At 38.6% G+C, this 8,404-nt stretch overlaps 1 pseudogene; it reads right to left on the reverse strand.

The window, feature by feature from the left end:
* LOC102185236 lies at positions 5,751–7,766 on the reverse strand (annotated as a pseudogene).

Consider the following 8,404-nt stretch of genomic DNA (forward strand, 5'->3'; position numbering starts at 1 on the left):
TTTAATCAAGTACAGCCAAAATTATTCCACCCAGGAGCTATTATCACATTCTTCCTTTTGAAAGCATCTGAAACCACGAAATTGTTGGCAGTTGCAGCCAATCCTTTAGAAACAAAAAATTCTTATAGCCTCCCAATTCGTAACTCCCAACTTCCTTTTCCTGTTTAACGTCTTTATGGAGTTATTTAGGAAAAAATAAAAAGATTTGAGTTTTAATTTGTAAACCTTCAATTTAATGCAAAGTAACTTTCTGCTAATGAAAAGGATACTGAATCTACAAGATATAGTAATTGGAAAACTGGCTTATAAAGGATTAATACAGATTTCTCTCTCTATCTCTCTGTCTCTTTAGTTAGAAAAAGAAAACATAAGAATGAAAGCCCAAGACACAATGGCAGCAACCTCTTTAAGAGCTGACTTTAAGACTGACTTTAAGAGCTATCAATTTTTATATATTTAAATGTTTTTTGAGTTGAAAACTAAGCCATATTCCCCCTCCCCCATCCATGTCTCTTTCTTCACTTTTTTTAGAAATATATGTTTGCGTGAAAAAGGAAACACTTAAAGATGTATATGTTCTACTTAAACCTTGTCAGAACTATACATGGTGTTTGAGATCTTTCTGTTTTATAGCCACCTGCAGCCTAGTAAACAGATACTTTTTACTTGGTTGGACAGTTCCTTTTAGAGCTGATCATGAGTGGTACAGGATGTGCTTATTCTAAACAAAGTTGAGAAATACATAGAAACATGCTTTTGGCTCCGTCTTACATCAGTACCATTTCTATTTCCTGAGTTCACCATTTCTACCTGTCCTGAAGCCTGGTTCTACTTTCATATGGCAGTCAACAGAGTTTTGCTAACATTGGCTTAAGGTATATATACAAAATGATTTAAGTAGGGTATGAGTCCTCCCAATCTTTTTTGCTTCTTAAACAGGATCTTTGGAAGATAAAAAGATACTTTTCCTCTTTGACTCTGCCTGCCTGAGGCTGATGGAAAGAGTTAGTTAGCATGCCATGTTGAAGGAGTGTGGACTCCTGGTTTGTGCTTGTTTGATATACACATTAGACATTTTATGAATTATGGAAGCAATCCTGGGAGGAGAAGGGCTCTGACCTGAACAAATCACTGGAGTGCAGCCATCCAGGGCTCTCAAGGGAAGAGCTTAAGCTAAAGGCCTTCCCTAGTTGGGCCATCAATCCAAATCAAGCAGTAAATTGCAGGTGGCCATCTGCTTGCTTAATCATGGGCTTCTTTTTTCCTTTGGGCTGATTATCATTGTCTGGTCTGGCCACTTTTACTAATTAGCTGAAGCTTGATCATTAGGTGAACCACAGGTTCATTTTATCCTGAATGGAAAATGGGTTTAATTATTCTTCCATTTGGTTTAACCATTTGAGGGAAAATGTTAAAAAACTGTTGTTACTCTATAAAGTTTACAAAGGCCGGTTATTTAGAATCTTGGTTGATAGTTCACTTTTGCTGAGTCCATTGGAATACTCCCAGATGAAGTGCTTTATTGCTTTTCTCAGCTTGGCAGTAAAATGGTTGTGTTTACATTTACTGGTTTTTTTTTTTTTTTTTTTTAGAGCTAGATACTATTCTTTGATGATTATTAAGTTTATTAAATAATGCATGTATATCACAAAGGATCTAGTTATATGGTATAAAGGCAAAAGTTAGATAACTGGTGAAGAGTTTGGTTTTCACCCTTTTACTATATTTATACAAATATAAGTATAAGATGAACTCAGAATTTAAATGTAACAGATGAAGCTCTAGGGGAATGTTTCTATAATGTGTTGGGATGGAATATGGGAGTGAAGAAGGGAAGCTTTGAAGGCAAAGTGGAAAACCTGGAAGCTTAAAGTCAGATTTGAGCTACATTAAAAGTTGAAATTTCTGAAGACGATAACCAGTTTGGGAAACTGTTTATAGTTTTCAAACAATTGAAGGTTCACTTCACTAAGCATAGAGTTTTCAAGGTCCATCCATATTGTAGTATATGTTATGCCATTTAGGAAAGGAATTCTAGGGTCATGGGGACCTGGAATTATTCTAGAATGAGGATGCCTTGTGTGAAGATAAGTGGAGAGGAGGGCCAGAGTCAGGGCTCAGGGCATGATAAGGTGCAACAGGAAGGGCATTGTATTACTTATTGAAACAAGTAATGAGAAATGTTGAACTGCATAATAACAGAGGGAAGGTTGAGTGTCTCCCCTTAATAAGAAGCTGTAAGCCACTGAAAAGTTTAATCTTGGAGGCTATATAGCAACATGGAAAATATTTATTGTGTATGAAATCCAATGTGATGTGTTCAGGCTGTAAAATTGAATGGACACTGTGACTTTAACTACATAAAACATCAACTCAAGAATATCCATTTCTAGGAATTTATCCCATCAGCATACTTTCATATCTACATAAAGTTGATACCAAAATGTTTGTTGTAGCAGTCTTTAGTAACAACAACAAAAAAATGCAAACAAGTGACTTGGTATTTTATAGGGACTAGGTAAATAAATTATGCTACATCCACACACTGAAGTAACATGCAGTCATTAAAAGAATGAGACAGCTTTAAATACCAGTATGAATGCATCTCCAAGAAGTATTTTGGGTGAAAAAAAAAGCAAGGTGTCAGGGTTGTGTGCGATGATTTTTCTTCATTTTTCCAAACATTCTTTAGTGCTTTTGTAACTTAAAAAAGAAGACTGAAGAAAATGAATGCCTAAGCAGCCCTGGGAGAGGGGTTTCATAAGCCCTAACCACCTCTTCTTATGTTATTGAATTCTGGCACTCCTTAAATTTCAGCACACTTGTTCATATAAGAGTTCATTGTCCCTGTTATGTTCAGAGGCAGAGTGCTATGATTTGGCTTCTATGAATACAGTCATTTAAACATTGACCATGTCTGTACATTATCAACTGATGAAAAATATGGTTTCTGAACCTCATTATTGGATTGCATGATAAAGCTAGACTCAAGAGAGAAGACGGAATTGTAGTGAAATCTATGGCTTTGGCTAAGATTTCCCAAATGATTCATTTTTGTTAATGATTTCTGGCACAGTCTTATAAAAAAATAAGGCACCTGGATGCTTTTTTTGGCTTTTCTAACTGAGCCTTAGCTTGCAGTGTTTTACCTATAGATATTATACTCCCTTTTATACCAACCTTTCTGACTCTTGATGACTATTTGGTCCTAATAGAAAAATTAAGGCAGATGATTCCTAAAACAAAAAGATCTGGGATTATTTTGAAAAGCCTGGGATATTGAGGTGATAAAATCAATTGAATCTTCTGAGTTTCTTCATTCTCTGTGTTCTGCAAGATCCAGCAGACTCATAAATATCTATCATTGGTCTGCTGGGCTATGTAGGGTGTTTCAAGGGCTCCGCTGGTATCATTTCTTATTAGTAGCACCTATGGAAGTATCAAATTATTAGTCCATGTTAGATATCCAGTTTGAATTTCTCCTAGTTCTTGCATTTCAGTGTTTTTTATTTTTTCCAAATTCTTGATAATAATTATATAAATTACTCTTTCTGCACAGATGAAAAGGAAATGCTCCTAGCTTGATTAAATTTTATTCCAGGCACAGACAAATTGTTTATGATTATGGCTTCCTTAATTGGCATATAAACTAACTTTTAACTGTGGCTTATCTCTTAAAAGATATGATTCATTAAAATTGGAGAAATTCCCTTGATTTATGCATCCAGGTTTCATGTACTTTTTGCTGATGCTTCATTCAAATTAGCAAGTAATCAAATTGCTAACTTATGCTTACTAATTAGAGCAGTATTCTAATTAGTTTGGGATGGCAGCTCTCTCATATGAATCCAGATAATAAGCTGGAAAAAGGGTGTTATATTTTTGAATTGAATTGTTGTCTCAGACCAGAATTCTGTTGCATTTTTTACCTTCTATTTTTTGAGTTTGAAATCTTTCTATTCTAGAAACAGTACATTCTCTATATTTATTCTGCAAACTTTGCCATTTTTTCCCCTCCAGAAGGTTGTCTGATTGATAATGGAGAGAGTAAGACGATTTTATAAGCAGAGTTCCTGACTGGTTTGAAAATTATGTCTTTTCCCTTGTAAAATTTGGCAGGCAGCAGAGTATGGTGAAAAAACAACAGGGGTTTGAAGTTAGGCCAAGGTTGGAATGCTAATGTACTAATTACTAGTTACTTTCACACAAGTTACTAGATGTGTACATTGGCAAATTAAAGCTTCCTAACACACAATTGCTTCAAATATAGAGTAGGCTTATAATCTTTGTCATGCTAGGAAATTATGAGACATAATCAGAGAATACATGAAACTCTGGCATCTGATTTTCAGGTTGACCTTCATTCAGTAAATACAAACCACATTCTCAATATCTCTTAAAAATAAATCTTGATGACTTCTTATTTATTTTTTACTGCTCCACTGCTGCATGCAAGATCTTATTTCCCCACCCAGGGATCAAACCCATGCTCCCTGCAGTGGAAGTGAAGGGATTCTAAACACTGAACTGCCAGGGAATTCTGCTTGATGACTTCTTAATAAAAGGCTACATCACAGAATAATTGATATTTTCTCATCTAAAACCCTCTCTTATTCTGTAATTTTGCATATCTGTTATATAGATGATTAACGGTTATTTGTGTAACCCTGAGTCTAGAGGATCCTCCCAAATTATTAAAAACAGGGACTTCACATGATTTCCTCTTTAAGCATTTTCACTATATTCCAGTTCCTTAAAAATAAGTAATCCAGTTGATTGGGTTTCCTTTTGGTTTCGGGCAAAAATTCCATGGTTTAATACTGCATATTTCAACAATAATAAATACATATTTGAAAACTATCTGTTGATTAGAATATAAACATCCATAATTGTGCTAGATAACCAGTTTATTGAAAAATACTAAGAATAAGATAGTAACATCACCCATTATCCAGTACTTACTATATGCCAAAGTCTTGCTTGTTTCTTTTTTTTTTAGTGTAATATTGTTTATTTAATTTCAAAAACGTTTCAGCATTCTAAACATACCAAAAAAAAAAAAAAAAACCAGAAGATTGCAGATTGTGTTTAGTACAGAAGGTTCTTGAACTTTCACTGGTACAGTGGCTCTTGGCTTTGCTGACAATGAAGAGTTCTATGGTTTGTTTAAAAAAAAAAAAAGTTTAAAACTACTGCACTTCAACTAAAAAGGATCCAAAACACTTCTCATGCTAGCTGACCCCATCCCCCCTTTTCCACAGCTAAGAATGGCAGCGGGATGCTATGTCGCTATATACAAACCACAAGACAACCCGAAGCTGAATGGATGCCCACTGCAGTGTCCACAGGTCCAGCCCTGCAGTGCATACCCTGAGCTACGGCCCCTCCAGCAGGCATCACCCCCACAGCCTCCACACTAAGCAAGGAGCATCAAGAGTGTGTCTTGGTTGCTTTGTTCTTTTTACAAACTATAGATATGTACAGTTGAGAACTCGGGATTTTTAGTCAATGACCATAGAATTAATACACCACCTTACAAATTAAAACAAAAATGCTAGAAATGTCTTTAAATGCCTTGTCACACCAACAGCAAAGTGCACAGGGTGAGGGGAACACAAGAGCCTTTTCATTTTAAAAATGTTTAGAAATATGTACAGCTTTGATACAGTTTCCAGGTGCTCCAGACACCCATGGCCACTTCCTGTAAACCACTGACGACTGCTAGGGCGCTTTTAGAGACTACCATATGATCATGATCCAGTTGGGTAATTAAACCTAATGAGGGCAACAGCCACATCTCGGGTGAGAGGTGTGTCAGTCACGGCACTCCCTACCCTAAGGTATTCACAAGGAGACAGATCAACAGTTGTTTTCAATTCATCCTCCTCCTCCCCTCCTCTTCCTCCTCATCCTCTCTGTCTTCCTCTTCCACCTTTTCCCCGGCAACTTTAGCAGGACCCTTGGCGCCATCAAACTTCCCTCTAGACTTACAGTCTGCGACACCCTTCGCTGCCTTCTTGATGTATGGCTGCTTCTCGCTTAAGTTATTCCACATCTCGCCCAGCTTCTTTGCCACATCTCCGATAGAGATGCCAGGGCGTGTAGACTTGATCTTGGGGTGGGATTCAGAGCAGAATAGGAGAAATGCAGACAGAGTCTCTTGGGGGCCTTAGGGTCCTTCTTCTTCTTGCCTCCCCTAGCTGGTCTGTAATCCTTCATTTCCTGATCATTGTGCACTTTATATGCCTTTGCCATTTCATCGAATGTAGACTTCTCTTTCCTGGACATGGTCTTCCACCTCTAGGAGCATTTCTTGGAAAATTCAGCAAAATTGACAGGGACCTCTGTGCCAGGGTCCAGCCCCAGTGGATCCAGGGTAATTCAAAGCGGGGACGGAGTCAGCGTCCTAGGAATTAATTGCTTAGTTAAAGATATAGAGGGAGATTAGAAAGGAATAGTGTAGTAGGAAAATTAGTGGAGAAAAAGAGGCTGAATAACTTGGTTTACGTGGGATACCCATAAAGTTTTGAGACAAGAAGCTTGCACCACCTACGTAGGCCACTGGCGCCCACTTGAATATCAGAGGGTGCCCCTCCTTGGGCTCCCTCTTGCGTGGATCTTAAAAAGCCAGGGCAAAATTAGCAGGCTTGGTGAGCACCCACGCTCCAGATGGGAATTCAGCCAGAAAAATGGAGAACAAGAAAGAATGACACGGGGGAATCAGTCTTTCCAGAAACTGATCCGTTTTCTTTATTTTCAGGTTCGCTTATATACCTTTTTTTTACACATAAAGACAAATGGAAATTTTAAAGTCACACGGGGGTCAGCAGTCCTGACCTTTATCAAAATCAGGTGCTTCATATAAATGTATACAAAAAGGTCTTTAGGGGTTTTACATCATCTTCAGGCCAGGGGGCCTATTAACATTTTATGATCCTTTCTTTCTGATAACGGTCAGTCAACCAAAAAACTTATTTTCCAAGGGTGATTTTTTTTTTAAACCAGGCACCACCCTCCGAAGGTACCAGATAAAGTTGCATTCCTATATAGTGAGGGTGTAGTGGGTTACAATTAAGAAAGGAATTTACTTAGCCTAAGGTTTAACATGATTAATCTTAAAGGTTAATACTTATTTCTCCTATATGCTAGTTATATATTTATTAACATGTATAAGGGCAGGGGATTTAGCAGCAAACATTGGCCTAATAAATGAAAAACCCTTCACCAACATGATTTTTATCTTTAGAAAAACCCAATGCTAACTAAGACTTTCAAAATACTCCAAACTCTCTGTGCTGTTTATGGTTGAAAGGTTGTAAACAATCATGTACATAGTAGCAAGAGTGTGGATAATCCTGTCACACAAGCTAGTGTGCCAGCAGAGAGGTATGACCTGAGACACCATTGTCACGCCCAGGAATTTTTATTAACTGGAGCTGTAGGTTAACTCCTTCTCCGAGAAAGATGGGGGACAGCCCCCCGTAAAGTCAGAGGTGTAGGTGAGAGCATAAAGCAGTAAAGTAGGCAGACTCTGGTTTTGGGGGCAGATGCTCGGGAACGGGGTTTCCTGAGGCTTGATCCTGCCTTTGTGTATGCTGAAGCCTCCTTCCTCATGACCTTTGCCGTGGGCGGAGTTCCTCACACTGGCTCCTGGCACCTCTGGGTTTTTCTTCTTATGTTCCTCTCTGCACATCTGCACAAAAAAGGAATCAGCACACATCTTGCCCTTTGGTTTCTTGGGATCACCTTTAGCCATCTTGACTGTACTGTTCACTAATCTGGGCAGCGCAGGGCAGGACGCTCGGCTCAGTGCTCCACAGCCTCGCGCTAGCTGCCTCCAAGAGAGGCCAAAGTCTTGCGTGTTTCTTAATCTGATCTCAGCATCTAATCTTGGCATTAACTTGGACCACAAGAGATGTGTAGTATTAGGCAATTTCACAGATCAAGAAAGTCAGAGAGGTTAAACAAATTGTTTAAGGTCACACAGGAAGTGAGTGGCAGAACAGACTTGAACCTATAGCTGTCTTACTGAGCCACTTTACTCCAAAGCTTGGGCTCTTACCCTCCATGGAACTCCAGACTGCCTTTTATAAATGGCTTCTCCTCAGTCTTTTTCTTATGCCTTGTGGTCAAGCCCCATTCTCAGAATTATTCTGCGTAGGAAAATGAATTGTGAAAAAATGAGTTATTATGTGAAAGACCCTGATGCTGGGAAAGATTGAAGGCAGGAAGAGAGGGGGACGACAGAGGATGAGATGATTGGATGGCATCACCAACTCAATGGACATGAGTTTGAGTGAACTTCGGGAGTTGGTGATGGACAGGGAAGCCTGGTGCGCTGCTGTTCAGGGGGCCACAAAGAGTCAGACATGACTGAGCGACTGAGCTGATTATGTGTTCTCAT

The sequence above is a fragment of the Capra hircus genome, chromosome 24 (assembly GCF_001704415.2).
Source record: "Capra hircus breed San Clemente chromosome 24, ASM170441v1, whole genome shotgun sequence".
Classification (NCBI taxonomy): Eukaryota; Metazoa; Chordata; class Mammalia; order Artiodactyla; family Bovidae; genus Capra; species Capra hircus.